Source organism: Chenopodium album, chromosome 17 (assembly GCF_948465745.1).
Source record: "Chenopodium album chromosome 17, dcCheAlbu1.1, whole genome shotgun sequence".
Lineage (NCBI taxonomy): Eukaryota > Viridiplantae > Streptophyta > Magnoliopsida > Caryophyllales > Amaranthaceae > Chenopodium > Chenopodium album.
Window position 1 is genome coordinate 12,499,524 of NC_137850.1, and position 7,286 is coordinate 12,506,809.

Genomic DNA, 7,286 nt, shown 5'->3' on the forward strand with positions numbered 1-7,286 from the left:
TCCCTTTTACGGTAGAACACTGGAAACAGGTTCAGACTGACGTTTCAGTAATGACGCGAAGGTTTGGCCTGTGGCGCGACACGCAAGTGTCCATCGCGACGCGATAATGCCATTGTTTACGCGATAGTCTAGTGTTTTGCTCGAGTCTTCACGCTAAGTTTGATTAATCGACTTATTAATAATTGAAGTCATATTTAGTCCTTAATTGAGTCTAGTCACATAGTCCCATGGTCTTACACAAGTGTCAAGCTATAGGATTTTAGATACTATAAGCAGAATTGATTGTATCATATTCATAAGCATCTAAACACCAAGATTAATGCATAACACATAAAGAACAATTAATAATACATTTGAAGCGTGAATCCACTAGCAATCGAGCAAGAACAAACGGGAGACAAAGAACCCCAAACGTGATTCCTCTACTTGGTCCATGGGCACAGATTAAACCTCCATTAATGCTAGTTAGTTACAATTGAACCCTTTCAATTGACCTTCTACGGAGAAGAGAGAAAGACGAACTAACCACGAACCATCTAGGTGGCCGGCCATACGGACGAAGGGAGGAGAGAGAAAGCCGTGAGTGAGAGAGGGGGGATTAGGGTCTTGGGACTTGGTTTCTTGAGTTACAATTAATTGACTTGTCAATTGTTGTGTCAATCTAAGACTTGGATCTTATTTATAGATCATTTCTCTAAATAAGAGTCCATGTCAAGCCCAAACTCCTAATCCTAATCAAACTAATCTAGCCCAACACTCCTTATGGTTTGTCATGATCTCATGAGGCCCATTAATGGTCCTCTTACTTTTTTAACCCAATACCCTTGTTGTGTGACCTCATAGGATCCATTCTATTAGGCTTTTGACTATTTGACTAGCCCAAAGATCATTTATCATATCTAGCAACAGACAATGACGACCCAAAAGAATGAACTTATTATCTCCATAATAGTAGTGATCCTTAATATATCTAGTAATTGCACTTATCGAAGACATAATTCCTTCACAAGCATGCCACTTTCACTCACTATTTAAAAGCACACACTTTATGTATGTTTCACTATGACCATGTATAGAGAGTCTTGTTTGCTCGTGTTTTCCGTAGTTTTTTTTAAGGGGGTAAGTCGGATATTAATCCTCCCAACATAACCATGTTGTTTAAACCATAAACTTAATTCCCAAAAATACACCCCATATTTTAGCTTTTTGCTTTTTAAAACCTGTAAAAGTCAAAGTCAATTTGAGTCAAGTCATTAAAATCAAATGGTTTAATATTACAGCGCTTGGTCAAGAAGAGAAGGACGATTAATTCAAGTTCTACTTTTCGACAAACCCATCAGACACCGGAAAAAGTTCGTACTAATGGCTACCCAACAAGAAGTTGATGAGATAAGGCAAAACATGAACAACCTGACTGAGATGTTGAAGACTATCGTTCTTCAAGTTAACGATCCTGCTAAGCAACAACAACTTGAGCGTATGGAAGAAAGCCTCAGCAAAATTTCCAACGACTACAAGTTTCAGGGAATTAGTTCACAAGGGGTCTTAGTGGACAAGGAACTTCTTTTGCAGAAGTTCAATGCCAATGACATCCCTAAGTTCAAGCCTACCGACAACCCTTATTTTCATTTAAGAGCTTTCGAGACTATAATGAGTATTAAGGCAATTGACAGGAAGGTCTTCCCTTCACTATTCTCACTATCTCTTGAAACGGTTTGGCAACAATGGTTTTTATCCCTAGAAAAGGAAAAGACCTCCTCCTAGGAGTTTATCACAAACGCTTTCATTGATAAGTACAAGTGTAACATCTAAGTTGAAACTAACCATAGGGAGCTTGAGATGTTGAAGCAAAAAGAAAACGAAGGATTTACTTCCTTCTTCAACAAGTAGAGGGAAAATTCTGCTAAGATGGTATAAGTTTCTACTGAAAATGAATCTGTAAGGATGTTCATCAAGAACCTCCAAGAAAAGTATTCATTTAAAGTACCAAAACAATTTGAATACTTTCAAAGCCGTCTATGACATAGGTATTGACATTGAAGACGACCTTGCAAAACAAAAAGCTGCTAACAACAGCAATAGTGGCTAGAAAGGTAAGAAGAACGACAATCCTTCTTCTTCCAAAACCACCTACTCAGACAATGTTAGCACCTTTAACTTAAATGAGGTCCTTACTATGAATAATCAAGGACAAAAAAAGCCATTTAGGAGAAATTTCACACCTATTGGCATGAGTAATGACATAGCGCTCGACCGACTTCACGCTAAAGGACTCACAACTCTTATCGGACCATTTGGAGATCCACCAGTCGAAAGGAGGATGGCTAGCTGGAACCCTAACGCACACAGAAAGTACCACCAAGGCAGGGGCCATCTCACTGAGACTTGCTGGAAGTTGAAAGAAGCCATTCAAGATTTAATTGATAGTAATAAATTTCCATTGCCTCCTGCTAGTAAGAAGCCAAGTATCAATAGTGCTCCACTTTCAGATGCCTTGACAATTTCTAATGAGGAAGATCACGTTGACCCATCACTCCTCATCAAACCAGTTGAAGAAACTCATGCCAGCGAAGAAGAGGAGGAAACCTTTTTCGATGCCATGAATGATTTTCCTCCAATTGAAGTACCTGCCTCCAAAGAAGATGTATGGGTTCTCATAGACACAATGAGGGCAGCAATGACCCAACTTGATTATTCCATCCAGGAAGCAAGGATGATTGGAAAAAGACGCATCGCTAAAAAGACAATGCCCACTAAAGCTACTGAAATAAAACTATTTTCTCTCAAAGTAATCGAACCACCCAAAAAGAATAATAAAGCATATACACCTATTGGGATTTCCTATGCAAACATGTTCAAAATTCTCTTCGAGAATGGAAAGATCAAACCTCTTGAGCCAAGACCATTTAAATCATTGAAAAGGACAGATAGATTCTATTGTCCATACCATCAATCTGGAGGACATACCATAGAACACTGTTTCAAATTCAAGGACCTAGTCCAAGGATTGATTGATAGTAAAAAGTTGGTTTAAATTCTGCCAGAAAAGGATGTTAGCATCAATGGAGTTTGGGAAAGCGATGATGAGGATGTATATCTCAAAGACGTAGAAGAAACCCCACTCTCCACAATCTATCCGATTGACGACATTTGGGATGAAGAAGATTCCTCTATAGACGTCCTCACAAGATCAAGAAGAATGCAACCTCCTATCACAAATCAACCCATTCCTACCAGTCAACAAGTCCCAATACCAATTACAGAAGACAACGATGTTGTCAAACAATTGAAAAAGACTAAGGTTGAGATGAACGTATGGAAACTACTAGCCACATCCCATGAGCATAGGCTCACAGTAATGGATGCCTTGGCCAAAGTAGGGATGGATTCAGAAACCTCACTTGAAGGTTTAGCTAACTTCCTCACTAGTGATCTTCCCAGTCCCATCAACTTGATCACTTTTTCCAACAAGGATTTACCTCCTGAAGGTGATAAGCACAATAAAGCCTTGAACCTCACGGTTGTTTGCAAAAGGATGAACGTTCCAATGACACTTGTAGATAATGGATCAACAATTACTGTTTGCCCACTCCGAACTGCAAGAAATGTTAGGGATAAAAGATGAAGATTTGTCTCCATCAACACAAGGCATAAGATCTTACGATAACACTCGTCGTCAAGCTCTTGGGACCATTACCATGAATGTCACAACGGGAGTCATCGAGCATACTACTACTTTTCAAGTAGTGGATATTTAAAGCCTCCTTCAATCTATTGTTGGGATGCCCTTGCCTTCATGACCTTAAGGTCGTCCCTTTATCCCTCCACCAACAAGTCAAGGCTATAGTTGGAGGAATTCCAATCACCATCGATGCTTCCCCTATGAGAATCAAAGCAATTGATAAGCCAATCATAAATGCGGAGCACGATGAAAACGATGAAGACTTATGGAGCTTTAATGCTGAAGAGGTCTCTTTTATTGAGGAAGATGAAAATACCCCTCTTCGCTACGACCTCCATACAAAAATGACAGTCAACGCTATCCTTAGAAAACAAGGACACTTTCCCAGAATGACTCTAGGAAAGAAGAAAGGAATAGCGAAGCAAATGGGACTACCTAGCCTCCCTAAGTAAGATACTTTTGGACTTGGTTTCAAACTGACTCCGGAAGACTATAAGCGAGCCTGGGAAAAGTTCAACGCACGGAGAAATGCTCGTACCCAGAATAAAGCTATCCTAATGGATCACTATCCCCTCACTCTAAATGGACAATTCATAAAAGAGGGTGAGGATTATCATGCCACGAATTCCCTGAACCGTTTTTCAAAGATGGGATAAGACAACCAGGGTTTGAAATATTCTTGGACTGTAACTTCTTAGATGAGATCCCAACTCCCATATACAAGGAGCAAGCATCTCCATGCTTCGACTTCAATGTTATGGGTCTCCTCTTTGGGTACAAGAAAAATGACCCTAAGCGTGTCGATGACAATTCCACGCTTATCCAAATGGTGTTACAAAGTGAAAGTTTTGACCCTACAAAGCTCATTACTCCGGTAGAAGGATTAGTTTAGGGATGGAGAAAGACTGTGAAGGTGACTATGTCAAGTGGAAGAAGAATCTCCATCACCACAGGACAAGGATCAATGTTCGATGAGTCTGAGTCGTCTGAGTCTGAATTCAAGTCTTCTGTAGTCGAGTCTCCTAAATCTTCCATAGTTGTGTCTCCTTATATCCTTCCTAGTTTAGAACCTACTACTAGGATAGTCAGTGGTCAAGTCCCAACGGACTTATCACTTTTTAATGTAATGGTTTCAGAATTTAATAATTTTTCTTCTTCCGCTTACTTCTCGTGTCATTCTCTCACCCAAGATGATGAGCATTGTTTTGCTAACAATGAAAACGATAAAAAAATAATTAAAGCAATGGAAACACTTGAAAATAAAACACTAATAATTGAAGAAACTTGTAGACACCCAAACGTGTCTCCCCAAAAACCAAACCCAGTGATGAATATCTTTCATGTCATTTGATTATCGAACGAAGTGAAAGTGTGGAAAGTCTAGTAATGTGGATGTTTTTATTAAAATATCTCTCTTTCTGTTTTTGAAAACATTTCTTTTCTTACTCTATTTATGAAAGTAGCCAGTCCAATTTAGTTTGGTCCATGATGAGGGTCCAATAATAGTGTAGTTGGGTTGAGCTCGAAAAGAGCTTTCCAACGATATATTATAAGCCCAATTCCGATGAGTAAATGAGGAAGTTATGGCCTAAATACTAAATGGGGCCCGAAATGAATTTTATATGCGGCCCAATGATCTAGAGGAGGGCCCATTAATTATTATTCCTAAGGTTATTAGGATTGATTTTAATTTTCTAGAATATCTAGAAGGTCCTTTTAAATTCTAATAGCATTAGGATTGATAATTATATTTTAAAAGAGTTTTATTTGGGATAAAATAAGTGTTTTATGATAAATTTGATCTTAAAACTGTTTAACGCGGATTCTAATTACTTAATTATATTAGGAAAAGGATTCCGTACAAAGCGTGTTTTATCTTTTAGTTAGCGCCAAACGACAGATTTTGTCACCAGATGACAAAGCCTGTCGCCTGGCGCTAATGTTTGTCGCCAGGCGCTAATGTCTATCGCCTGGCGCTAATCCTGTCGCCTGGCGCTGATGTCTGTCACCTGGCGACATATGCCAGTTTTATTCCGTATAGAACTTGAAGTATTTTTTATCGGTTTCGGACTATTTTTCTATAAATAGGGGTCGTATCTCCCCGTTTTCATTCATTAACAATCATCAACAATCATTCACAACGATCTAATTCTAATTCCCTCTCTCTCTTTAAGCTAGAAGCTTCTTCTATCTATTCTTTTTCTAAACCTTCCCTCTCACAAAATTCCACATTCACAAGTTCTTGTTATTAATCTTGTTTGTATCATGCCTAGGATCTTACTATTATTATTAAGCTTTATTGAGATTATGATTGAGATGATGATGATTGTTGTTATAATATTATGTTGCTTAATATTTATTGTTGTTATTGCTTGATCACGCCTTTTATGCATGTTTAAAGGGAATTTGTACTTGTAATCACGCTTAATAAGATAATTAATAATCTTGTTTAGGCTAATATGATTATAATTCAAGTGATCTCCAATAATAGTTTTGTTTGTGCATTAATATTCAACCAACATAGATTAAACAGGTTTAGGGTTAATCTATTGACTGTATGTTAGTCAGAAAGCGCACATGAACACGAGAAGAATAAAGTAGAGGCCTATTTAGGGCAGGTTCAATCTCTTTTAGGTTGGATTTGTACCTTCATCCCTGAATATCCGGTCATGGTTCCAGACCACTATGGAGTTAGCGATCTCATGGATCGTGAAGGGGTGTAACCTTCACCCTGTGAACGGTTTACAAGTTCCTAAAACTTCTTGGCGACTCTATTGCTCTAGCTTCCTTCCCTTTGGACGCCACCATGCTTAAGTGTATGATCACAGTGGGGCTCAAGTTTGGGATGCTTGAAATATTCCCTACAACACCGAAACAGTTAACATCTCAAAAGATCCAACTATTAAAAGAGAAATTAAAATTGGTTTAATCCTTAATCAAGAGGAAAGAACTGATTTAATAAATCTACTAAAAGATTTTATCGATGTTTTCGCTTGGTCATATGAAGATATGCCAGGGATAAATAGAGAAATTGCTCAACACACTATACCCTTAATCCCAGGAATAAAACCTGTAAAACAAAAGTTACGTCGAATGAAACCCGATGTAGCTCTAAGATAAAAGAAGAAGTGCAAAAATAAATAACTACAAGTTTTATCAAGGTATCCAAATACCCCGAATGGGTCGCAAATGTGGTACCAGTTCCTAAGAAGGATGGTAGGGTAAGAATGTGTGTCGACTACAGAGATCTGAATAAGGCAAGTCCAAAGGACGAATTCCCTTTACCACACATCAATATTCTAGTAGACAATACAGCAAATCAAGCACTTCTCTTGTTTATGGATGGGTACGCAGGATATAACCAGATTCTCATGGCTGAAAAAGAAATGGAAAAGCCTACCTTTATAACACCTTGGGGCACATACTGTTACACGATGATGCTATTCGGGTTGAAAAACGCAGGTGCCACTATGGTACCTGGTTTTAGTGGACAAATTAGTCTTAAGAGGTTCCACTTAAGTGTATGATAAGACTTTTAATTAAAAGCGTAGGGTTGCCACCTTATTTTTACCCGAATAAGGACGGATTATAAAACAGTCAATTT